Genomic DNA, 27,956 nt, shown 5'->3' with positions numbered 1-27,956 from the left:
TAGACAACTGTGATTTACAGGTGAATTACAAAAAACAACAACAACAACAAAACAAAACTACAGCTCTGAGATTCCTAATGATCATTGAAAAGAGAGACTAGTCTGTACAATAAGAGATTTTTTTTCAAAGTAAATATAGATATATATATAGATAAGTTTTTGAATTGGAACATACAGTTTTATTTTTTTCCCAAGCATCCTCTAAAAGATATGAAGTCATATATCCATTGCCTAAAAGTCAGTAAGTTCCATAAGTGAAAATAATTGATTTCTTCAATTGATAATTGATTTCTTCTCTTCCAAGGTAGTGATTCTCCTCTAGTCCTCAACCCCTAGAAAAAGGTGGTAGTATAGAAAGAGGCGGTATTGCTGTATTTATTTTTGGATAAACTAAAAGCAGGGGGCTAATTCTCTATTAGTAGCTAAAAACAAAAAGCCCTGAGAAACTTCGAATATTTTTTTCATATTTTTCTGTCAGAAGGTACAGAAAAATTGTGTTTATTAAATCTTAAAGCTAAATATCTTTAAGAATATTCTTTAGTAATTGCTGTCTTTCTACACACAGACACACACGTATATTTATTTATCATGAATAAGTGACAGGTGATTCAGTACCAGTCTGAGTTCCTAAAGGTTACACAGTTCAATTTATTTGTTTTTATTGTTTTGTGGTTAGCAGCAATAATGTTAGTAGATATACTGTCTTCATATGTGAAGACTGATGATGTCCCATGTGCTTAGAGCTGTTTTTCTAGTAGTCATGGTAGATTTGCACTAGTTTACTCATTCTAGATCGCCTTTAAACATTATACATTTGTAGTATTACTGATAATGTGTGTAAATGACTGACTGATCTGTTAGCCAAGATTAGGTGTGTCTGGGTCATATTTTAAGTGATCCCCTTAATTTCAGCCCTGTTTCAAAAAGGATTTTATGCATCTTTCAGTAATAGAGTAAGACAAAGTAATTAGCTAAGGAAATCAGGATGACTGGAAAATGAGCACAATTGAGTGGCATTTTGTGCCTGGTACTTTTCTGACCATCTACTGGCTCTCTCTTGTTCCTTCACCTTACCCTGCCTGGGGGCTTATCTCTGCTTGGTTCCTTACCATTCATTCATTAGTTCCTACTTGAGGCATGGCATTTATCCCAGAATACTTGAACCTCGGTGGGCTTTCCCCCGCTCTGCACAGCTCCTAAGTGACTAAGGTACTAGGGCCCCTTATTTTTTCTTTTGTGGCCTTCCAGAATAGTTCCTTGCTGCCCTCTCCTGGCTGAGACCTTAGGGTGTTGTTGAGCAAATTTTGGTTTTTAATCCTTTTAATTCCAGCAGTATTTTGGATAAACCAGTGGTTCTCAAGCCTGGCTGCGTATTAGAATCACTCTGGGGAGTTTTAAGAAAACTACCAGTGTGTGGGCCCCACTTTTGGAGGTTCTGATTTAATTGGTCTTGGGGTGGAGGTGGGAGGCTGGTTTTTTTTTTAGGGGATTAAAATCTCTAGCCAGTGATTAAGATCTAACCACTAGGATAAATGACCCTTGGAATCCTGAAGGGCTTGAGCTACTTAGATATAGTCCTCACATTTATCATAATGGATTTTTAAAAAATAGCATTAAAGTTAGAAATATAGGAGTATTTCTACCCTCTCAGGAAAAGAATAGTTTATACAAGGAATGATATGAATAAGCAGTAGGTTCTAAGATCTTTTGTGGTGTCTACTAATACCAGAAGAGATTTTGGGAAGATACTTTGTGTTATCATTTGCCTGTTTGGTTTTCTATTTCTCAATTTTCGTTTCCTTTTTTTCTGTTTTAAGGGCTGAGCCACAGGCTTCTGCATGAGTTTGGCCATTGACAGATACTAGCAGAAGATTGGAGGACAGGTAGAAGGGAAAAGCCAGGGCATTTTTTGGTTGCCATGTCTGGTAAAGGCTATTTCTCTGCTAGTGGCTTCTTGTCCTTTGTGAGTTTAGCTCTTATCAGAGAGCTCCTCCTCCCATGGTCCAAATGTGTGCTGGAAAATTTCCTGTATTAGTAGCTGTGTCTTCTATGAAATATATGGAGAGGTTTCTGTTTTCTTGATTGGACTCCTATTTGATATACCCTGTAAATACTACAGTATGCTTCTCTCTCCTCTCTTCTGTGTTTCTACCTTTCCTCCTATCTCTTCTTTGGTACTTTTCCTACTGCAGTGATAGCCACCAGAATTCTGAACAATATTTATAACAGGGTTAGGGGGCATTGCTCTTAAATTGGAGTCTCTAATTTTATGGAATGTTCTTTCTAAGTTTTAGTTTTTTATTTTCTGAAACTTATAAAGCATTCATACCATATTATTTCTTAGTTGGATTAGAAACCTGATGGGAAATAAAACTTTAATATGAAGTTGTTGAATACAGTTTGTTAGTAGATACAATTTGTAATCATCATCCTGTTTTGTTTGCTTGTTTTTGTTTTTTTTGTTTGTTTGTTTGAGGTAGAGGTCTTACAGCCCAGGCTGATCTTGAACTCTTGGGCTCAAATGATCCTAACCATTGAAACCTCTTGAGTAGCTGGTAGATTACAGGCACATGCTTCCATGCCCAATTTATCATCTTTTTAATAATGCTTTTTGTTTGTTAATTATTTTGTTAAGAATACTGTTGCAGCTACTTTGTTTTTAACATTTTGACCCATGATACAAATCTCTCTTCCTAAACTTTAGTTTGGGTCATTTAAAAAAATAATAGAGTGCATTTCTTTTTTTTTTTTTTGAGGCGGAATTTCGCTCTTGTTGCCCAGGCTGGAGTGCGACGGTGCGATCTCAGCTTACTGCAACCTCTGCCTCCCAGGTTTAAGCGATTCTCCTGCCTCAGCCTCCTGAGTAGCTGGGATTACAGGCATGTGCCACCATGCCCGGCCAGTTTTGCATTTTTAGTAGAGATGGGGTTTCTCCATGTTGGACCAGTTCAAGACTGGTCTTGAACTCCTGACCTCAGGTGATCCGCCCACCTTGGCCTCCCAAAGTGCTGGGATTACAGGTGTGAGCCACCGGGCCTGGCTTATTTAGTCTTTGAAGGAGTATTAGGATCTTTAGTTTTTAAAAGTGGCGTATTAACTAGCTCTTTATTGTGTAACCATTTGTACTATATTTCTAATTTTTTAATTTTTAAAAATTTCAAGAGCTTTTGGGGTACAGGTGGTTTTTGGTTACATGGATGAATTATATCGTGGTGAATTCTGAGATTTTAGTTTACCTCTCACCAAAGTAGAGTACATTGTACCCAATATGTAGTCTTTTATTCCACACTCCCCTCTCCTTCTCCCCCTACTGAGTCTCCAAAGTCCATTACGTCACCCTGATTGGTTTTGCATACTCATAATGTAGCTCCTACTTATAAGTGACAGCATAGGGTATTTGGTTGTCCATTCCTGAGTTACTTCACTTAGAATAATGGCTTCCAGTTCCATCCAAGTTGCTGCAGAAGACATTATTCTGTTCCATTTTATGGCTGAGTAGCATTCCATGGTGTCTATATACCACATTTTGTTTATCCACTCATTGGTCTTTGGGCACTTAGGTTGGTTCCATACCTTTGCAGTTGCGAATTGTGCTGCAACAAACATTTATGTGCATGCGTCTTTTTCATATAATGACTTCTTTTCCTTTAGGTAGATATCCAGTAGTGGGATTGCTGGATTGAATGGTAGACCTACTTTTAGTTCTTTAAGGAATCTCCATACTGTTTTCCATAGAGGCTGCACAATTAACATCCCCACCAGCAGGGTGTAAGTTTCTGTTTCACCACATCCATGGCAACATGTATTGTTTTATGACTTTTTAATGCCCATTCCTTCAGGAATAAGGTGATAGCTCATTGCGGTGTTAATTTGCATTTCCCTGATGATTAGTGATGTTGAGCACTGTTTCATATGTTTTTTGGCCATTTGTATATCTTCTTTTGAAAAATGTCGTTTGCCCACTTATTGATGGGATTATTTGTTTACTTCTTACTGATTTGTTTGAGTTCCTTGGAGATTGTGGATACTAGTACTTTGTCAGATGCATAGTTTGCAATTATTTTCTCCCATTCTGTGGGTTGTCTGTACATTCTGATGATTATTTGTTTTGCTGATTTGCACTATATTTCTTTTGATGTGGGATTTATTTATTTAGATGTAGGCTTTGCATGATATCCAAAGCATATGTAATATATGTATTTGGTAACGGAGTTTTTGAAGTCTTGGCAAAAACATGAGTTTTGTGTGGTTTTGGCTTAGGTAATCTTTGGATTACTTATTTCTCCAATCCTTTTTTTTTTTTGGAGCGAGGTCTCACTCTGTCACCCAGACTAGAGTGCAGTGGCACAGTTGAACCCTCCAGGCTCAAGTGATCCTCCCACCTCAGCCTCCCGAGTAGCTGGGACTACAGATATACGCCACCAGGCCCAGCTGTTTTTTTGATTTTTTTGTAGAGATGAGGTCTCACTATATTGCCCAGGCTGGTCTCAGGACTCCTGGCCTCAAGCATTCCTCCTACCTCCGCCTTCCTAAGTGGTGGATTACAGGCATGAGCCAGCACACCCAGCCTCCAGTCCTTATAAGTGGTTCCTCTAACTTTCTCTATTATTGTAGACTGTTTAAACGTCTTTACTTTAATCATTTGTTTTTAAAAAAAAGCTTCATGCTGCTAGATTTAAGATGCCAAGAAATCATATTTTTGGGAATTTAACTCTGTTAAAAATGAATGTTGTAAACTAATTTTATTCTCTCTTATTTGTGTGGAGACATAAGATGAATCATTAGTACCATTCAGCTGAGTAGTGTAGAAAACGGAATTATTTTTCTTTGCTGAAAGAATTGAATAAAAATATTTTCATCAAGTTATTCTTTGTACCAATTCCATGTAAGTAAGGTTGCTACAAATATATGATTTCTTGACATATATGCATGTCGAAGTATGTACTAAGTATAAAGTGTTAACTTTTCATACTTAATACTTTATCTTAATACTTTACCTACAGAGGTTTTCACTTAACAGCCTGTTCTTAAAGTTACATTAATGTTTCAGGCTTAAAATTGCCTTTGAGGTTTAAAATTTTACTTCTTAGTTCTAAACTCAGTTATAAGTCCCTGGTTAGGGTTCTTCTGAAACCTCAATTTGGATTTAAGGATACATTTTCTTTCTGTGCCCTTTTCTTTCTGAAGCACACATTTTTAACTTGTTTATTGAGCCTTTTTCTCCACTTCTGACTTATGGAAGTAGCTTTATAAACGTGTGTGTTTGTGTGTGTGTGTGTGTGTGTGTGCATGCGCCTGTGTGGAATTGCAGCAGAAGTCGTTCCTTCTCAGCTAATTTCATGTAATTCATTTCAGCGTGAAGGTTGGAATGATCTAATGGTTTTCTAAGAGCTAGACTTTCATAATGATGTTACACATTAAAACACATAAACACATAGTTACTTGTATAGATGTTACTGAAATTTAGAATTATCATATGAAGTAGAAGAGTTAATTTTACAAATTTATAAAAACAATTTGGAGTTGGCTTTTTACTTTTAGCTGTAACTTGTTTACTGACAAGACTGAGTTATCTTTTTACTTTTAGCTGTAACTTGTTTACTGACAAGACTGAGTTATACAAAATATTTTAAATAAGAGCATTTAGTTGGGGCTGGGTGCGGTGACTCACACCTGTAATCCTAGCACTTTGGGAGGCCGAGGCAGGTGGATCACCTGAAGTCAGGAGTTCGAGACCAGCCTGACCAACGTGGAGAAACCTCATCTCTACTAAATATACAAAATTAACCAGGCGTGGTGGCACATGCCTGTAATCCCAGCTACTCGGGAGGCTGAGGCAGGAGAGTCGCTTGAACCTGGGAGGCAGAGATTGCGGTGAGTCAGGATCGCGCCATTGTACTCCAGCCTGGGCAACAAGAGCAAAATTCCATCTCAAAAAAAAAAAAAAAAAGAGTATTTAATTAGACAACTTTAACATTTTATAACAATGATTTTATTTTGTTTTGGTTATTCATCCTAACAATGCACATTTTACAAGTAATAATGTATTAATGCAAATAAACATGATTAAAATAGTTGCCTCTGTAAGCCATAACAGTGCTGGGAAGAATCCGCAAGAAGTATAGGTCAGTTGTGAATAAAAAAACTGAATGAAAAATCTGCTTAATGAAATATAAATTAAAAGATTTTAAGCATAATTATAATTTATAATTTTTTTTTGAGATGGATTCTTGCTCAGTTGCCCAGGCTGGAGTGCAGTGGCATGATCTCAGATCACTGCAACCTCCACCTCCCGGGTTCAAGTGATTGTTGTGCCTCAGCCTCCTGAGTACCTGGGACTACAGGTGTGCACCACCATACCTGGCTAATTTTTGTTTTGAGATGGGGTTTCACCATGTTGGCCAGGCTGGTCTCGAACACCTGACCTCAAGTGATCCACCCTCCTTGGCCTCCCAAAGTGCTGGGATTACAGGCATGAGCCACTGTGCCCGGCTTGTAATTTTTATTTAATTTTTCCAGTGATGGCATGAGTGAATGTCCACATTTAAAGTTATTTTGGTTCACAGATGGCCTTTGTTTATTATTTATGAGAAAAAATTATAGAAATAAGGGTGGTACAGAAATGCAAATCTAGAGGACTTAAAATGTACATGAAAACTCCATTTGATATGACAGAATAACTTACAGGTCAAATATTTTAATATTTATATATATAATAAATGCCAGTTAACACGATTGACAAGTTTCTCTTTTACAGAAAAGGCCCCAAAATGTCTTCTACTGATGCCATATCAGTTGATTATCTAGGGATAGATATCTGAAGTAAGCTAGGCCAATTTGATTTTCTCACTCAGGAATTACTTTATTGACTAATTTTATTAGTTCATTCAGTCAGCAAGTATTTATTGAAGGCCCGTTACATGTTTGGTTGCTAGAGATACAATGATGGAAAATTCACATAAAGTTTCTGCTCAAACAAATAAATTAAATTGGCTAGACATGGAAATAGTGGCATCCAAGAGGGAAGGTGTATGCATTTGTGCTGTTAAGGCCTATGGAACTCCTCTGATTCCTGTCATTATTAAAAAAAACAAACAAACAAAAACCTTGGCGGTTTAGTTATTTCTTCAGATCTGTGAGCTACCCAAGCATCCTTCCAGTCTTTCCAATAAAACGGACCACCTCCTTCTCACTCTTATCTTTAATTTCTTAAATTTGTTTCAAGCCAAAAAACCCTAACCAATATATAAATTGGACCTAGGGTGGGGTTTTATTATGGACTCAGCTTAGGTCAGATGGTTAGATGTCTAGTCTTATATCTAACAGATGGGCTATGAAGATGTGGAATTTGAATAAAAATGATAGCTTCTTTACAATTCCAATCTTAGAGTAGGGAAATGAGCATTTCACAGCAGAAAGTTTTGTTCTGAACAAAACAGAGTCCGTTGTAGTGTATATCTATCATATATACTGCATTATGTTTGGTTAGGACTTGAAAATTTTATTTCATTGCATCATGTTTTTGATCGAGAATTTGTAGGAATTTTGTGCAACAAGAGGTTATAATGTTAATACGTATTAATATTCTGACCGAGGTTGAAGTCTTCATTCTTGAAAGAAAAAAAATGCAAAAGTATTCTGATCTCAGAAGATACAAAAACTATCACTTTTCAGAATTACTGGCTTTGTGTTTTGAACTAGCTCTTTCAGTAGTTTAACCTTCAACTTTTTATACTTGTCATAGCTTGTTTATTAAATGAATCACTATGTCACCACATTCTATACTGATTTACATAGAGAAGATGTTCAGTAAAAGTTGGCATGATTTAAATTTTACAACAATTAACCATGGAGTTTCATCATAAGATTGGTTTAAGTGCATTCATTATTGCAGTTGCAAGGTTATGAGTTGTTAGTATTTCAGAAAAATTTTTAAGGACCCCTTTTAAAAAACGTTTTGTGTTTACATATATACCTCCTTCATCCTAGGTTTCACTTTCTCTAGTTTCAGTTAGCCAAGGTCAACCTTGGTCTGAATATTGATGAGTACAGTATAATAAAATATTTTGAGAGGGAGGGAGAGAACATTCACATGACTTGTATTACAATGTTGTTATAATCTATTTAATAATTATTATTTTTTTTTAAGAGATGGAGGTCTCATTCTGTCACCCAGGCTGGAGTGCAGTGGTGTAATCATAGCTCACTGTAGCCTTGAACTCTAGGGCTCAAGCCATCCTCCTGGCTCAGCCCCCAAGTAGCTGGGATTACAGCCAAGAAGCACCACACCTGGCTATTTTATTATTGTTGCTGTTAATCTCGTATTGTGCCTAATTTGTAAATTAAGCTTAATCATAGGTATGTATAGGATAAAACTTAGTACATACGTAGTGTTCAATATTGTTTGCAGTTTCAAGCATCCACTGGGGGTCTTGGGGCTCATCCCCTGGGGATGGGGTGCTGGGACTGCTGTGTTCCTTACACAGTTTCATCTAATGTTAACATTTTGCATAACCATGGGACAGTTATTAAAACTAGGAGGTTGACATACATATTATTAACTGCAGGCCTCATTTGAATTCCACGTGTTTTTCCTCTAATGCCTTTTTTCTGATCAGGATATAATCCAGGATTGTGCATTAGATTTAGTTGTCTTTATTCTGCAGTCTATAATAGTTCTGCAGACTTTCTGTCTTTTGTGGCTACACTTTGAGTTTGTACAATGTACTCTCATGATTGGGCCAGAGTTATGCATATTTGACAACAGTATCACAGAAACAATATGTCTTTTGTCATGAGGTTCATGATACATGTCTTCTTTACTGGTGATAGCAACTTTGATCACTTGTTAAGGTGGTTTCTGCTGGGTTTCTCCACTGTAAAGCTATCTTTTCATTTGCAGTTAATAAATTCATTGGGAGACAATTTGAGACTATGCAGATAAAATCTAAGGATCTTTGTGCTTAAAATTTTTTTTAATTTGTGTAATTTATGGTCTTTGTTTTTTTTTTTAATCTAACTAATTACCAAGACCTATAGATTTATCATTCAAAATCAATCTTTCCCTTTTTTTGGATCAAGTTTAGATAAGTTGCCTTAAATTCATTTTATCATTCAATGTTCAAGTATGCTAAAATGAAAAACGCTAGGGATGCGAAAATGAACAAGATCTAAATCTTGTAGTATCACCTAATAGTAGGCCTTGGCATTAGACAGATCTGGTTTCAAACCCTAAATTCTAATCTTGGAGTCCTGTGAAGTTGTGCAAGTTGCTTACCTTTGTTGGGCCTCAAATTACCTCACAGAATTATTAGTAAGGGATAAATATGAAATTCTAGAAAGGTAAAACTAGTCTACAATGCCAGTACATTGTTGATTGCCTTGGACTAAGAGCGGGAAGTTGACCCAAAGGGAGCTGAGGAACCTTTTGGGATGAAGGAAATATCTTCTATCTTAATTTTTTTCCCAAAACCTTATAGTGTACATTTGAAATGAGTATATTTTATTGTAAGCAAATTATATTTTAGTGAAATTGATTTGAAAACCAAGGTGGTTCTCCTTGAGCCCAGTTTTCCATTTAATGGGATAAAATATGATATGTAGAATTCATAAGTCTTAAGGTTTTAGAAGTCAGTCATCTAGCTCTCCCTTATCCAGAGGAGTCTTGTGACAATTTAGCATTTGCAGAGCAATTGAAGAGTTTAAATCTGTAGTTATGACAGAGTAAGCAATATGTTTTTGGTCCTACCCCCAGTTCCTGACACAGAGAACATGAAAGCCCTTATAATTTCCTGAGTTGTAGGAGTACCGTCCTATATTCTGTTTTAATATTTGGTCATTGACCCTGGTTCCTGTCTCAGAACTCCTAAATCCCTTTAAATTTTTAGGGTAATAGTAGAGTCTTTTGTTCTAATGGGGTAACACTTGGGCTCCTGCATAGCTTCAGAATGGAGGCTGGTCACCAGAAAGTCCACACCATAATTAGAACCTTGGAAATTTCAGCCCCACTCCTGGAGAGGGATTGGAGATTGAATTAATAATCGATTATACCTACATGATGAATGCTAAAAATTATTTAACTATGGGATTTGGAGAGCTTCTAGGTTGCATTGAAATGAGTCCAGAGAGGCCATGGGAGTTCTGTGCACCTCCTCTACCTTGCCTTACACATCTCTTCCATTTGGCCGTTTCTAAGTTGCATTCATTATAATAAACTGGTAAATGTAACTAAAGTGCTTTCCTGAGTTTTGTGAGTTGTCATAGTAAATTATCAAACCAAATGGAGGATGTCATGGAAACCTCTGATTTATAACCAAGCCAAACAGAAGTTTGTGAATAACCTGAGGACCCCTACTTGGAATTGGCATCTGAAGTGGGAGCAGTCTTGTAGGACTGAACCTTTAAGCTGTGGATTCTGCACTAACTCTGAGCAGAATTGGGTTAAATTGTAGGACAGTCAGTTGGTGACTGCAGAGAATTGGAGAATTCCTTGGTGTGGAAAACCCACACATTAAGACCCACTGGTGTTTCTGTGTGAGTATAGGAGAAAAACAACATTTTCCTTTAGTAGTCATCTTATTTTGGCATGTCTTTAGGTCTGAGACTCTCAAGTTATTCTTTTTCTTAAGTAGATTCCAAACTCAGGATCTTGCTCATCTTTTTTGGTCTCTTTATAATCTTTTAAGTTGATTATCTAGGGAGTTTGATTATCTAGAGATTCAAATTGACTGAAGTCAACTTCTTGGGACTTTGAGTACAGAATTTTATTCTTCCCTTTGCAACCACAGAACTGGCTAGATTCTGGTGAGCTCCTGGAAGTTATTATTTGGTAATCTGTAGTTTTTAAGATCTGTTCGGTTGGCATACCCTTGTGTATCTATATGAACCTTACATTTAATTTATTCTCTTCCAAAGTACTCAAGGACTTTGGTAGAGAAAAAAGTTTTATATGCATATTTTAAAATCATGTTACTTTCCATGCGATCTAAAAGTCATTTTCTATGGAAAAGAGATCAGTGTTTTAAAATTATAGCTTTTTCTTTTCTTTTTTTTTTAAGCTTTTCCTATTTTGGTGGTAGGCAAAGGAAGAAGTACTGTTGTAATTTATAGTGCTCAAAATGCTAATTGGCTGCATAAAAAAGGCACCTTAATTTTTCTTTTCTCTGATTGAGATAAAATTATTCGGTAGCTCTTAGAAAGACCAAAGGCTGAGGGGAGGAAGCTGAAATGATGACATATAGCTATGTAGCTAGTAATATATGTAAATAGAAATTCCAAATCCGTAGATAATCTAAATGAGATTGCTTAAAGGGAGTGGCAGAGCCCTCGACTCACATGTAGTTAGTGTAGTTAATAAAATTGTGTTGATATCAAGATGGCATTAAACTGTTGGATAAATTCTAAATATGTGTTCAATTTAAATCTGAGGTAATTTTTACAGCTTAAGGCATTGTTTATTTTATACCTTTTACCAAATGTTATGGTATTCTTTTAAGTGTAACTGATGGCATTTAGTAAATCTTTATATGTATTTAAAAGCATTATCAATTGGAAAAGTTTATAAATTTTGTTCTCTGGTTATACAACTGTGAGAACTTATTTTAAGGGTGAAGTACAGGGGCTAATAACTAAAAATCACCACCTTTCTACTGGCTATTTCTACAGGCTGTAAATTTTGGCCAAATACTTTGGAGGATTTAAATAGTTCTCATGAAGTTCAGCTTTACAAATCCAAATTTAAAGTGCCATGGCAAATGTATCTTTGGTATTTTTTGTCCTAATTATCTAGAATAAAACCAAAGTGTACATTTATTAAATGCATTATGATGATTAGACTGAATTGCTGCAATTTACGTATCTATAGCAGAAACATAGTTTGGAATAATAGATTTAAAGTTTCTGTTTCTATTCAGTGGCAGATGTTACACATTCTAAGTTGGAAACCCTCATGGTAATAGATTTTGATTGAGAACTTGTCAGTCATTGTAGCAGCTGCTTTAGACCACATTTATATTTAAATAGGAGAAAGTGATCTGTTTAGAATTTTTAAAGTTGTTGCCATGGCAAAGTAACTTGCTATTTCATCTTTTTATCTGCCATTGAAGTGATCTATCTGGCTGCTTATTCCCAGGAGTAGGGAGGATGAACTGTTCTGTTGGAAAGCTTATATTAGGACAATGCTGAATGCTTCCTAATGGGATATAAGTTAGAAAGACTAAAGCTTTCAGAAACCATGGCTTTGGTTAGGTATAATTAGAATTGATTTTTTTCCTCAATTAAAAACAGGCGAGATAAAGCTAAAACATTTTTTAAGAAGAAAAATGTGAGCTTAATTTAACACTACTTTTGACAAATTTGATGAATAACATATTCAAATTAAATGCTATGAAAAAGAATTTCTTTGAATGAGTCTATTATTTCTTTAGCATGAAACACTTTGTAAATCCATCTTTTCTTTATAAAATTATATATATATATATTTTTAAATATATTTTTAAATGCCCAGTGTCTCCTGCTGCCCATTTTTTTTTTTTACTTGTTCTCTTGAAAACCATGGCAGTGGGCTGGGTGTGAAACAGCTCGTACTTGTAATACCAGCACTATGGGAGGCCAAGGCCAGAGTACCACTTGAGGCCGGAAGTTCCAGTCCAGCCTGGGCAGCATAGTGAGACTCTGTCTCTACCAGAAATAAAAAATGTGCCTTGTAGTCCTAGCTACTTGAGAGGCTGAGGTGGGAGGATCTTTGAGCCTGGTTTTTCAAGGATACATGAGCTATGATCACACACTGTGTTCCAGCCTGGGCAACAGAGAGAAACCTTATCTCAAAAACAAAACAAAACAAAACCATGGCATCATAATCTGGGTTGGTATAAATGATTTTGTGTTTCATATTAACTTTACTTTGATTACATTAAATTTCTTAAAAGGAAGAATATTAGTGCAATTCTTGTCAGGCTAATAATTACCTACATGATGGATATTAACCCCATACTAAAGCTTAATTTTTTTCTTTGTTTATGTCATCAGACAATGTATACACTAGTAGTCAAAGCCACACAAATTGAGGGTGTTTGGCAAGTGGCAAATTGTCTTTTGCCAACAAAGACCTCCCGAATGAAAGAATTTGACTTTCAGAGGCACACACAAGGGAGTGAGAAGATTTGCACCTGTAGTTGTATATTGTAAGGCTGATGTGTCTTTGATTAACTTGAGATATTTTGTATTATATTGGCTTGGCAGCTTTAAGGCATACTGCATATTTGTAATGTCATATGCTAAAATAATGTGACTATCGTGACATTTACTGAGACAGAATTATGATTCTTTGGTCATCTGAGCATATGGAAGACCATCTAATAAAATATCGTCTTGTACTTAAAAGGAAGATACTCACTTAATACCTAAGCAGCTTTTCAAATAGGAAAGGCCTTTTAACCTCAAGCCCAAGAGAAAGCAAGGCAGTGTCAAATTTATCAGGTCTTCTTTCTATTCTACTGGATATTTGGTAATGCTTTTATGGCTAATTACTTGAGAGAAATGAGTACATTAGCTGAAGGTAACACTTACTTTGTTTTTCAGAGATGCAGAAATATAAAGATACTGAGAACATGAGAAGTTAAAAAGTAACTAAAGGAAAGTTTGGGTCATTGATTTTGTGGTTTCAATAGTCATGTACCACATAAGGATGTTTTAATCAACAAACAACTGCATATACAATGGTGGTCCCCAAAATTGTAGAGCTAAAAAATTCCTATCTCCTAATGACATCATACCTGTCATAACTTGTATCGCAACACATGATCTTTTCTATGCCTAGATACACAAATAACATTGTGTTACAGTTGCTTAAATTTAGTACGGTAACATGCTGTATAGATTTGTAGCCTATAAGCAATAGGCTATAGCATCTATTAACAGGTTTGTGTAAATGCACTCTGATGTTCGCACAATGATGAAATCACTGAATAAAGGCGGTTTTCAGAACATCTATCTGTCATTAGGAGATGCATAACTGTACACATATAAAAGCTAATGAAAATCTTAGAGAACCCTAAATATTTGTAAGTTTTAAGTGAATTTTAGGAATTTATCATGTATTATGCATGTTTTAATCACTTAAGTTTTGGGCAGTGTCTGAGAGACAAATTCAGATATATCTCTGCTAGGCAAGTTTTACTCAAAAAGGGAATACTCATGAGAAATTTTTTAAAGAGGCAGTTTTCTATTTAGTAAGTCTGGAATACCAGTTTTGAAATCCTTAATAAATATCCTTTTTCTTGAATTCTCGTATCCATATATGGCCACAAATTAGACTCTCTGTATTTGAATAGACTAGCATCTAAATTATCAGATGATACTGTGGTTAAACATGTAGTAAGTTTGTGGTTGTATAATTTGGCATGTTGCAGAAGATCTGAACATTGAGAATATATAGTTCATAATTACATTCCAACTGAATAATTACATATATATATAAAATAATAGAAATGGAATTTTAAAAATTAAGAATATATTGATAGTGGTAAAAAAGATGCAGGACCGTATCTCAGTCCCTTTTGTCTAAAAGGATAAATATTTTATTTGAAAAATACTGATTCCTGATTCCTAAGGGTTTTTACTGTGAATCTTTTTTTTTTTTTTTTGAGACAGGCCCTCACTTTGTCACCCAGGCTGGAGTGCAGTGGCGTGATCTTGGCTCACTGCAGCCTCTACCTGGACTCAAGCGATCCTCCCACCTCAGCACCCCAAGTAGCTGGGATTACAGGCACGCGCCACCACACCTGGTTAATTTTTTTTGTAGAGATGGGGTTTTGCCATGTTACCCAGACTGGTCTTGAACTCCTGAGCTTAAGCAGTCCGCCTGCCTCAGCCCCCTAAAATGCTAGGATTATAGGCGTGAGCCACTGCCCCGGCTGTGAATCTTTATTCTTATTTGCTTTTCAATTATTTTTCATTGTAATAAAATATACATAAAACTTGTCATTTAAAACAATTTTTAAGTATATATAGTTCATTAACATTATGTTCATAGAGTTGTGCAACCATTATCACTATCTATTTACAGAACTTTATCATCATATCAAACTCTAACTCGATACCTATTAAACAATAACTTTCCATTTTCTCCTTCCCCCAGCCCCTGGGTAACCACTGTTCTATCTCTGTATGTGAATTTGACTATTCCAGATATCTCATGTAAATAGTCATATAGCACTGGATTTTGTGTTCGTATCGTGTCTTTTTTCAGTTAACATAACGTCTTCAATGTTTATTCATGTTATATAGCATGTATGGAATTTCATTTTTAAGGCTGAGTACTATTACATTAAATGTATACATATTTTGTTAATCCATTCATCTATTCATGGACACTTGGATTGCTTCTACCTTTTGGCTTTTTGTGACTAGTGCTGCCATGAACCTGGGTGTACAATTATCTCTTTGAGTGCCTGCCTTTACTTCTTTTGACTGTAGACCCAGAAGTGGAATTGCTCAGTCATATGGTAATTCTATCTTTCACTTTTTGAGGAATCATCCTACCATTTTCCATGGCAGCTGCATAGTTTTACATTTCCACCAGTAATGCACAAGGATTCCAGTTAATTCACATCCTTGCTAACACTTGTTATTTTCCCTTTTTTTTAGTAGCCTTCCTAAAGGGCATGAAGTATATTCTTACTTGTTTTTACTTCTGCATAAGATTACCCTGTCTTCACTGGATATACTATTTCTTCTTTGGAAAATCTTGCTCAATATAAAAGACAAATTACTTAGATAAGGTATGGCAAGAAAAAACTCAATGTATTTCTTGCATTAAGGAAGAATTATCTCTAACAAGAGAATTTCTAAATAAGTTCATTCATTCATTCAAAAATGTGTATTGAATGCCTGCTCACTCTATGTCGGGCAATGTGCTAAGCATTGAATATACAGTGATAAATGAGAAAATCATGGCCCCTGCTTTGAGGGAACTTGCATTGTAGGGAGAGAGACATATGATAAATTAATGAATACAAAATTAAAATATAACTCATGAAATTTATCTGATATTGTGCCTTCAAAGACAATGTATACAATATTCAGTGAAAATAGTAATATTAAATAAAGAATATATATTGCAAGATTGTATATATACCAACTATAACCTCATTTTTAAAAATGCTTGTGAAAGAAAACAATGTCAAGAAAATGCTAACAGTGGTTCTAGGATGATCCATTTCATTGATTTTTTTTTTTCTGAACTAAAATTTCAGTGTGCATACATAAACAATAAATAATTTAGGAATAATGTTTAATTTGACTTTCCTGTTGCCAGTGGTGACCAAAAAGTGCTAAGTATTATTGAACATTTTATCTACCTTAATTATGCCAAGTAAATGCGGGGCTTATTGTGATTTATACCAAGTAAATCCAAGGTTTTTTATGATTGAATGTTAATTTTAGCTCTAGGAAGGTAGTTCTTATTTTTGGTCAGTTTGCAATACTATCAGGATATCGGGGACAAAATGGAAAGTATGATTTAAAAAATTGCTCGGTATTTATTAATGGAAAATTGTCATTTTTATAAAAAAGAAATAGTGGAAAATTCACTGTAGTTCTTTCTGGCTAAAAAGCGTGTAATATACGAGTATATAAAATATGAATTAGTCTGTTTTCACACTGCTATAAAAAATACCCAAGACTGGATAATTTATAAAAGAAAGAGGTTTAATTGACACATACTTCTGCATGGCTAGGGAGGCCTCAGGAAACTTACAATCATGGTGGAAGGCAAAGGGGAGGGAAGCAAGGCATGGTCTTACAAGGCAGCAGGAGAGGGGTAGGGAACTACCACTTTTTAACCATCAGATCATGTGAGAACTCACTGTCACGAGAACAGCATGGGAGAACCCGCCCCCATGATTCAGTCATCTCCCTTGCGCCCTCAACATGTGGCGATTACAGGTCCCTCCCTCAACACATGGGAATTACAATTTGAGATGAGGTTGGGTTGGGATGCAAAGCCAAACCATATTATTCCACCCCAGACCCCTCCCAAATCTCATGTCCTTCTCACGTTTCAAAACACAATCATACCTTCCCAACAGTACCCCAAAGTCTTAACTCATTCTAACATTAACCCAAAAGTCCAAGTCCAAAGTCTCATCTGAGACAAGTCCCTTCCACCTATGAGCCTGTAAAATGACAAGTTAGTTACTTCCAAGATACAGTGGGGGTACAGGCATTGGGTAAATGTTCCCATTGCAACTTGGAGAAATTGGCCAAAACAAAGGGACCATAGGCCCCATGCAAGTCAGAAACCCGGCCAGGCAGTCATTAAATCTTAAAGCTCCAAAATCTCATTTGACTCCATGTCTCACATCCAGGGCACACTGTTGCAAGGGATAGGCTCCCACGGCTTTGGGCACTCTGCCCTTGTGGCTCTGCAGGGTATGGCCCTTGTGGCTGCTTTCCTGGGCTGGCATTGAGTGACTGCAGTGTTTCCAGGTACCCAGTGCAAGCTGTTGGTGGACCTACCTTTCTGGGTTCTGGAAGACGGTGGCCCTCTTCTCACAGCTCAACCAGGCAGTGCCCCAGTGGGGACTCTCTGTGGAGGCTCCAACCCCACATTTCCTTTCCACACTGTCTTAGCAGAGGTTCTCCATGAGGGCTCTGCCCCTGCAGCACACTTCTGCCTGGCCATCCAGGTATTTCCATACATGCTCTGAAATCTAGGCAGAGGTTCCCAAACATCAGTTCTTGTCTTCTGTGTACCCACAGGCCCAACACCACATGGAAGCTGCCAGTGCTTGGGGGCGTGCACCCTCTGAAGCAACGGCCTAAGCTGTACATTGGCCCCTTTTAGCCACAGCTGGAGCTGGAGCAGCTGGAATTCAGGGTGCTCTCCTGGGGCTGCACAGAGCAGCAGAGGCCCAGCTGATGATACCATTGTTCCTTCTTAGGTCTCTGGGCCTATGATGGGAGGGGCTGCCATGAAGGTCTCTGACATGCTCTAGAGACATTTTCTCCATTGTCTTTGCTATTAAATTTGGCTCCTTATTACTTACACACATTTCTGCAGCTGGCTTGAATTCCTCCCCAGAAAATGACTTTTTCTTTTCTACCATAAGTCAGGCTGCAGATGTTCCAAACCTTTAGACTCTGCTTCCCTTTTAAACCAAAGTTCCAGTTTCAATTTCTTTGTGAACAATATGACTGAATGCTTTCAGAAAAAGCCGTGTCACCCCATTTTTGTTTTTTTTGTTTTTTTTTTGAGACGGCGTCTTGCTGTGTCGCCCAGGCTGGAGTGCAGTGGCGCCATCTCAGCTCACTGCAAGCTTTGCCTCACAGGTTCACGCCATTCTCCTGCCTCAGCCTCCCGAGTAGCTGGGACTACTAGCGCCCGCCACCACGCTCGGCTAATTTTTTGTATTTTTATTAGAGACAGGATTTCGCCATGTTAGCCAGGATGGTCTCAATCTCCTGACCTCGTGATCCTCCTGCCTCGGCCTCCCAAACTGCTGTGATTACAGGCTTGAGCCACCGCACCTGGCCACCATGTCACCTCTTGAATGCTTTGCTGCTTAGAAATTTATTGTGTCAGCTAACCTAAATCATCTCTCTGAAGTTCAAAGTTCTACAGATCTCCAGGGCAGAGGAAAATGCCACCAGTCTCTTTGCTAAAGCATAGCAAGAGGGACCTTTGCTTCAATATCCAATAAATTATTCGTCTCCATCTGAGACCACCTGAGCCTGGACTCCATTGTCCATATCACCATCAGCCTTTTGGTCACAGCCATTCAACAAGTCTCTAGGAGGTTCCAAACTTTCCCTCTTCCTGTCTTTTCCTGAGCCCTCCAAACTGTCCCAGCCTCTGTCTGTTACCCAGTTCCAACATCACTTCCACATTTTCAGGAAGCGAAAATGATTTCACTTTCACATGATCTCTATAGCAGTGCCCTACTCCTGGTAACAATTTTCTGTATCAGTCTGTTTTTACACTGCTGTAAAGAATACCTGAGACTGGGTAATTTATAAAGGAAAGAGGGTTAATTGTCTCTCAGTTCCACATGGCGGGGGAAATCTCAGGAAAATTAAAATCATGGCAGAAGGTGAAGGGGAAACAAGGCATATCTTACATGGTGGTAGGAGAGAGAGTGCAGGGGAAACTGCCACTTTTTAACTGTTAGATCTTGCAAGAACTCACTCGCTATCACCAGAACAGCATGGGGGAACCACCCTTATGATCCAATCACCTCCCTCCCTCGACACATGGGGATTACAGTTTGAGATGAGATTTGGGTGGGGACACAAAGCCAAACTATATTAAAATAGTACTGAATTTTGAATAACTATTATTGTGAATTGATGTTAAGATCTGATTGGACGAGTACATCTTAGCACAACAATATGGTATATTGCCTAGTAATAGAATAATGCTTCAAGAAGGAGCTCTGGAGAGGGGACAGGGTGCTTGATTTTTAAAAAAAAAAAAAAATTTGGCCAGGCACAGCACGATGGCTCACACCTGTAATCCCAGCCGTTTGGGAGGCCGAGGCGGGTGAATCACAAGGTCAGGAGTTCAAGACCAGCCTGGCCAAGGTGGTGAAACTCCGACTCTACTAAAAATACAAAAATTAGCTGGGCATGGTGGCGGGCGCCTCTAATCCCAGCTACTTGGGATGCTGAGGCAGGAGAATTGCTTGAACCCAGGAGGCAAAGGTTGTGGTGAGCTGAGATCGCACCATTGAACTCTAGCCTGGGTGACAGAGCAAGGCTCCATCTCAAAAAAAAAAAAAAAAATTTTTTTTTTTCAACTGAGTAATAACCGTTTATTAGATGCCTGATATTTATCATACATTGCATGAGGCATTAGCATGCAGTATTTCTAACCTTGTAAAAGTAGGTAGTATAGATGAGAAAATTGAAGCCCAGGAGAGTCAGTTAATTTTTCCAAAGTCACAAATTAATGCGTATATTTGGAGTAAAAAACAGTTACTAAGAGAGAGCCTGAAGGTAATTTCCAATAAGCCCTAGAAATGGATGTTTTCATAGGATTCTGATGTCTGATTCAGAATTACTAGCTGCATAGTAATCTAACCTGCCCAGTTTACAAGATAACTAGCTTGGAATTCATTTGGTTTCCTCGACACTTTCTAGGAGGAAGCTTTTCTCTAGAAGCAATCCCTGCACTGAAGTGAGAGAAAATGGAGGTCAGGTGACTAATTAGGGTTTGGATGTATAAGAATTCAATAAAAGGAAGGAAAAGTAGATATTATTTAAGATATGCTGAGCTTAATCATGTTTGCTTATGGGATTTAAGTAGCTTCTTGTGATTTAAATGTTTAAAAGAAATGTAAGGCTGGATGCAGTGGTTCGTGCCTGTAATCCCAGCACTTTGGGAGGCCAGAAGTGGGCAGATCACCTGAGTTCAGGAGTTAGAGACCAGCTTGGCCAACACGGTGAAACCCCGTCTCTACTAATAAAATATTAAATAAAAAACTAAAATAGTAAAATAAAAAATTAGCTGGGTGTGGTGGTGTGCACCTGTAATCCCAGCTACTAGGGAGGCTGAGGTGGGAGAACCCAGGAGGCAGAGGTTGCAGTGAGTTCAGATCATGCCACTGCACTCCAGCCTGGGTGACAAGAAAAAATCTCCGTCTCAAAAAAAAAAAAGTTACGCTGTTTCTTACAGATAGGAGTTGAGTCGAATTGAATAGAAGAATTATTCATTAAAAAGTACCGTTAGCATTTATAGGAAATTAAAAAGATATATCAGACTCCCGTAGTACCCTAAATGTTTATATCCATTTATTCTGTTTTGGCCGGGCACGGTGGCTCACGCCTATAATCCCAGCACTTTGGGAGGCTGAGGTGGGCACGTCACGAGGTCAGGAGATTGACACCATCCTGGCTAACACTTTGAAACCCCGTCTCTACTAAAAATACAAAAAATAGCTGGGCGTGGTGGCGGGCGCCTGTAGTCCCAGCTACTCAGGAGGCTGAGGTAGGAGAATGGCGTGAACCCGGGAGGTGGAGCTTGCAGCGAGCCGAGATCGCGCCACTGTCACTCCAGCCTGGGAGACAGCGAGACTCGTCTCAAAAAAAAAAAAAAAAAAATATATATATATATATATATATATATACACACATATATATATAAACACACACACACATTTCTAACAGAATAATCCCAATTTCAATCTTGGTATATACATTTAAAATTGATTTTTGGAATGCATTTGAGGTTAAATTTCCTCAAAAAATAACAACAACCTATGTTGTTTGCTTGAAAAATACCTGGCAGGAGCATAAATGGCAGTCTTACTCTCCTTAGTTTAGAGAGATTTCATCGGTAAGAAAAAATTTTCAAAGGCCAAAGCTTCTAAACCTTTTATGATATTTTTACTACATGCTTGTTCCCCCTTACTATACCTTAATTCATGGTACTTAAAATTTTAATCTACAGCAACCAGCCAAAGAAACTAACAATTTCTGTTCAACTAGAAGGTAGGAAATGACACCTGTGTTTTTGTTTTTTGAAAAAACACAAATTCTTCTTCTTTTATAAAATCACCTAAATTGTGTGAGCTTTGCTTGACATGTTAATGTGATCATTACCTGTTAGTAATGCACTAATGAGCTTGGCCTCTTTTTTTTTTTTTTTTTTTTTAAATAGTTCCACATTTTCCAGAACAGCCCCAATTTGTTACAATCAGGATTATTTTATCTGCTGTATTTGCTAAGTATTGTTTTACTTTCCTTCTTAATTTATTTTATTAAAAGTGATTTTCTTAAGTATGTGATTTAAGGTTTATCAGTGGGTTTTATTTTCAAGTAACTTCTTATATAAATATTTATCTATGTAAATTTATAACAGAAAAGGCCTTTTCTGGACTGTGTTTGTTACAGTTACCTTAGTTATACTTTGTCAGCTTCAGGGCTACATTAAGTTCCACTAGGTTGGTATCTTATTGCTTGAAAATTGTTCTATCGAAACGCGCTATTACCTAGCCAGTCTTCTGATTCTCTCACTTGTAATAGGCAGAATGATCCCCCTCCCTGCAAGATGTCTGTGTCCTAATCCCTGGAATTTGTGGATATATTAATTTACGTGCCAAAGGAGAATTAAAATAACAAATGACATTAAGGTTGTTAATTAGGTATCTTTAAAATAAGATTATTTTGGATTATCTACATTGCCCAGTGGTAATCACTAGGATCCTTAAATTGTGGAAGAGGGAACCAAAAGTGCTATTTGAGAAAGACTTTATTGGCCGTTGCTGGTGTTAAAGATGGAGGAGTGGGAAGCATGAACAAAGGAATGAGGGCAACATTTAAAAGCTGGTTAAGGCAAGAAAATGGATTCTTCCTCTAGAGACTCCAGAATGAAACAGCCCTGCTGACATCTTGATTTTTGCCTAGTGGGACTCGTTTTAGTTTCTTCATCCCCAGAACAGTAACATAATAAATTTGTTTTCCTTTAAGCCACCAAATTATGGTAATTTGTTATGACAGTCATAGAAAAATAATACACCACCTAACTGTCATGACCTTTGCATTTTGTCACTCACCATAGGCCTGGGTAGATACTCCCTGTTCTGCCTGGGACTGCTTTTTTCCCTCCCTGATTTCAGAGCTACTGTTACACGCTTTCCGCCACTATTAAGGTTGGTTAGCCAGGTTTTGTTTTGTGTGGTTTTGTTTTGTTTTGTTTTGTTTTGTTTTTTGAGATAGAGTCTCACTCTGTTGCCCAGGCTGGAGTGCAGTGGCATGATCTTGACTCACTGGAACCTCCACCTCCCAGGTTAAAGTGATTCTCCTGCCTCAGCCCTCCAAGTAGCTGGAATTACAGGTACTCACTGCCTGCCGCCACACCCGGCTAATTTTTGTATTTTAGTAGAGACAGGGTTTTCAGTAGAGACCATGTCGGCCAGGCTGGTCTTGAACTCCCGACTTCATGATCCGTGTGCCTCGGCCCCCCAAAGTGCTGGGATTACAGGCGTGAGCCACCACGCCTGGCCCAACTAGGGTTCTTATTTGCAGACAAAAGAATCTACTGTAGCTGGTTTCAGCAAGATTTTAAAGCATAAAGAATTGTTAGGAGGGCTAAAGGAGCAGGTTGAGCTTCCAGGAAAGGCTCTCAAAACCATACTGCAGAATCAGCCTAAGGAGGTGATAATAATGCTTTGTTCTGAAAGCCACAGAGTCAGGTAGCTCCTACCCCAGGTTCCAGATCATTTTGGAGATCTGGCTGCGTATTACCTTGCCTCTTCCTTGACCTAAATCTTCTGTGGTCCACACTGCAATAGACTGTCTGACCCTGCCATTACCTTTCTGATCTTATCTCCTGTTAGTCTGTCTCTATTCACTTTGTTTTAGGAACATCATTGTCTTGCTGTTTACAAGTCAAATGGCCCTGTAGCAGGAACATGCCTGTAATTCATGGCACTTAAAATTTTAATCTACAGCAACCATCCAAAGAAACCAACCATTTCTATTCAACTGGAAGGTAAGAATTGACACCAGATAAAATAATCCTGATTGTAAGAAATTGGGGCTGTTTTGGAAAATCTTCCCTTTTTACCTTTTTTTGTCTGTGGCCACTGGATCACCATTCATTTTTTCAATTACAATTCATATGTCCAGGGTGAGAGAGACTCATCGTCCATACTGATAAAGGTTGCTAATCTCTCTCACCTCAGCTCTACTTGCAGTGGGGATGAAGATCTGTGGGAAAATGAAAGGGTTTTTTTTTTCAGTGACATCAAGAAGATGGAAAGTAAGTTTTTAAAAAAATAGCCTTTTCTAAACTTTCTGATGACTGATGGAGCCATCATTTGCTCAAACAAGGAAAGATGTAGCAAAGGGAAGACTTGTTATGTAAATTTAAGCCACCACTGAGCCCAGAACACCCAGAACTTTGGGAATTGGCTATTGCCATGTCTGGACTGCGAGTATGGGAAGGGGACACCATTCTGTCTGTTGTCCCCACTACCATCCCTCTCTCAGTATCATCGTAGATCCAGACGTTCTGCTTTGCTTACCTCCAACCTGACTGTTCCCATACACAGTTATGTTAAGCCTCCTTACATGCTGTTAGTGGGAAATACGAAAATTTGGACAAACAATCAAACTGTCCAATGCATTAATTGTCATTTATACACTTGTATTAACTCCCATTTTGACTCCAGAAAAAGTGTTAATGTTGGTTTGAGCTCGAGAAGAAATCTGGATTCCGGTAACTTTGCCCAGACCTTGGGAATCCTCACCCTCAATACATTTCATTAATGAAATGTTACAGTGAATTCTAAAAAGAGCTAAGAGATTTGTTTTCACTTTAATCGCTGTGATCATGGGCCTAATTACAGTCACTGCACTGGCCACCACTGCCGGAATAGCGTTACATCAATCTATTCAAACAGGTCATTTTGTTAATGATTGGCAAGCCAATTCCACCCAAATGTGGAATTCTCAACAAGGCATTGATCAAAAATTGGCTAATCAAATTAATGATTTAAGACAGTCTGTTATTTGGCTTGGAGGGGTAGTGAGTCTCCAACATCACATGCAAATGCAGTGTGATTGGAATACTTTGGATTTCTGTATCACCCCGTATTACCCCGTATTCCTATAACGAGACTGATCATTCATGGGAAATAGTCAAAGGACACCTTCTGGGCATGTGATCTTAATGGTAAGAGTTTCACTACTCAGTCCTCCCTTTCTTTCTGGTGCAGAGGCAGACACCCTTAAAAATGGACATTTCCTTTATAGATGTAGGTTTCTTTTATAAACATGTTTCAAAATAGCCAGCTAAAAGACAGAAAGGTGTATTTTAGAGACCAATTAAGTTCAGTAGACAGTCTTTGTAACTTAGCTATGTTTTTTTAACTAAAATGACTGAGCTTAGGGCTAAGCCCATTAACTAATAGGGCAAAGAAAGTATTCTCTCTACCTGGACTCCACATGGATAGCTCTTATAAAGAAGCAAGCCTATTTTACCTGAGGGCTTACCTTCTATTAACAAACACTTTATCCACCTTTATTTTCACATTCAGGACAGTATAGTAATTTAGCCAAAAGGTTTTTAGACTCAATTTTTTTAAATCAACTAGTTCCTTAAGCTTTTTATTTGCCTTTTATAAAGAGGCTTTTGAAAGAAGCAATAAAAATATTGCAATATTTTTAGAAGCTTCTGCACATCAATAGGCATCCTTGGGTCAGCCAAATTCAGGAGAACTTATTTATTTATTATTATACTTTAAGTTCTGGGATACATGTGCAGAACATGCAGGTTTGTTACATAGGTATACATGTGCCATGGTGGTTTGCAGCACCCATCAACTCATCATCTACGTTAGGTATTTCTCCTAATGCTATCCCTTGCCTAGCCCCCAGCAGGCCCCAGTGTGTGATGTTCCCCTCCCTGTGTCCATGTGTTCTCATTGTTCAATTCCCACTTATGAGTGAGAACATGTGGTGTTTGGTTTTCTGTTCTTGTGTTAGTTTGCTGAGAATGATGGTTTCCAGCTTCATCCATGTCCTTGCAAAGGACATGAACTCATCCTTTTTATGGCTGCATAGTATTCCATGGTGTATGTGCCACATTTTCTTTAGTCTGTCATTGATGGGCATTTGGGTTGGTTCCAAGTCTTTGCTATTGTGAACAGTGTTGCAGTAAACATACGTGTGCATGTGTCTTTATAGTAGAATGATTTATAATCCTTTGGGCATATAGCCAGTAATGGGATTGCTGGGTCAAATGATATTTCTGGTTCTAGATCCTTCAGGAATTGCCACACTGTCTTCCACAATGGTTGAACTAATTTACACTCCCACCAACAGTGTAAAAGTGTTCTTATTTAGGAGAACTTATTTTTAAATGCAGTTCTTAAAATGCAATGTTGTTTATTTGGAACATTCCACAGTAATTTATGATTGTTGTTTGTATGATTTTGCCATTTTTTGTGAACATTTGCTGCTTCTGGGGCCTAAACCTTCTATGTGTAAATGTAGGTGTAGCTAGAAGGTGGAGTACTCAGTTCTTCAGAAATTAAGCATCACATTTTTACATTGAATCTTGGTTTTGCCTCTCAGATCAGATTTCTTTGATCAGCTTAGCCAATGATTTTTCCTACCTAAGCATGCAAGAAAAAGAATCAAAGGGGATAGAATAAAAAAATCCCTGTGAATTTTCAAAAGCTAGAGTTTGCACCCCCTGTAGTATTGCCATTTATTGCCGGTTCTTGTTTGACCCAGTCAGATATTTAAGGCCTCTAGCCAGATTCAATCCAGGTAATAATTGGATCCTCTTCAGTTTCTTTTTTTTTTTGAAACGGAGTTTTGCTTTTGTTGCCAAGGCTAGAGTGCAGTGGCATGATCTTGGCTCATCGCAACCTCCACCTCCCGGGTTCAAGCGATTCTCCTGCCTCACCTCCTGAGTAGCTGGGATTACAGGCATATGCCACCATGCCTGGCTAATTTTGTTTTTTTTTGTTGTTGTTGTTGTTAGTAGAGATGGGGTTTCTCCATGTTGGTGAGGCTGGTCTCAAACTCCTGACCTTAGGGGATCCGCCTGCCTGGGCCTCCCAAAGTGCTGGGATTACAGGCCTGAGTGCCCAGCCGGACCCTGTCCAGTTTCTGTTGTGACTTCTGAACCAACTTCAGATAAAAAATTTACTCAAACCTGTATAGCTCAAAACCGCAAAATCTTGGATTCTGAAGCTCCACTGAGAGAACTTACCCACAGTCTCTGGTTGTTGTGAGACAGGAATGGACAGAATGGGCCCAGTGGGTACTTCTCTTGGTCACTGGCTGCTCTTGGGGCTTGCTAGATGCTCCACTTCATGTCCCACTCTGATGCCATCTGTTACAAAAAAAGACTTTAGACGAATTTAACAGTTTAATTGAGCAAGGAATGATTTGCAAATCTGGTAGCCCCCCCTGAACATGAAACATGATAGGTTCAGGGTGACTCTAGGGTTCCCACGTGGTCAGATAATATTTAAGGACAGAAAAAGGAAAATGCATACAGAAAACAGAAGTGAGGTACAGAAAGTGCTGTATTGATTACAGGTTGGTGTTTGCCTTATATGAACAGGGATTGAATAGGTAGCCTCCTGTGATTGGCCGAAGCCTTGTAATTGGTACAATAGTAGGTTATAATATATTTGCACATCTACTTAGGTTATAGTTCACTATATCCAGAAACCTTTAGGCTGAACCTAAAATATGTGAGGAGGCAGCTTCAGGCTATGCTTAATTTAACAACATAAAGAGCTTATATTTGAGTTAAACATACTAAGCTTTTATCTTAAGTGTGCCACTTCCTTTGGTAAGAAGCTTAAACTTTCCAAGGCTCTGTTTTCTCATCTGCAAAATGGAGATAAGACTTGTACCTCACAGAGTTGCTGTGTGGATTAAATGAGAAAATGTATGCTTAGTGTAGTTTGGCCCTTTACTACTCACATTAACGTATTAACAGAAGAGGATAAAGTATGTACAAAATACTCTTTCTAAGAAAGAAGACACATTTTAGTAATCAGAATGATTAAATATACTTTAAGCCAGGGGTCCCCAACCCCAGGGCCACGGACTGGTACTGGTTTGTGGTCTGTTAGGAACCGGGCTGCACAGCAGGAGGTGAGTGGCATTACCGCCTGAGCTCTGCCTCCCGTCAGATCAGTGGCAGCATTAGATTCTCACAGGAGCGTTAACCCTATTGTGAACTGTGCATCTAAGGGATCTATGTTCCACTCCTTAAGAAAATCTAATCTGAGGTAGAACAGTTTCATCCCGAAACCACTCCCCCCACTCCCCGCACCCCCCAATTCCCCCACTCCTCCACCCCTGTTCTGTGAAAAAATTGTCTTCCTCAAAACTGGTCCTGCTGATTTAAGCCTTAAAAAGAATAGGTTTTAACATTCTCATCTTGAATAACTCATGTGCTGAAAATTTGGGTTACTTGGAGTTTG

General features: G+C 38.0%; 1 protein-coding gene across 2 annotated transcripts in view; it reads left to right on the top strand.

Annotated features, from left to right (window-relative positions):
- Positions 1-27,956, top strand: part of HS2ST1 (heparan sulfate 2-O-sulfotransferase 1) — a 193,061-nt gene that overhangs the window by 48,679 nt on the left and 116,426 nt on the right. The window lies entirely within an intron of this gene.

This window comes from Hylobates moloch, unplaced genomic scaffold (genome assembly GCF_009828535.3).
Source record: "Hylobates moloch isolate HMO894 unplaced genomic scaffold, HMol_V3 SCAFFOLD_5, whole genome shotgun sequence".
NCBI classification, from domain to species: domain Eukaryota; kingdom Metazoa; phylum Chordata; class Mammalia; order Primates; family Hylobatidae; genus Hylobates; species Hylobates moloch.
Note: the sequence above shows the minus strand (reverse complement) of the source record. Positions and strands in the feature narration are given on the sequence as shown.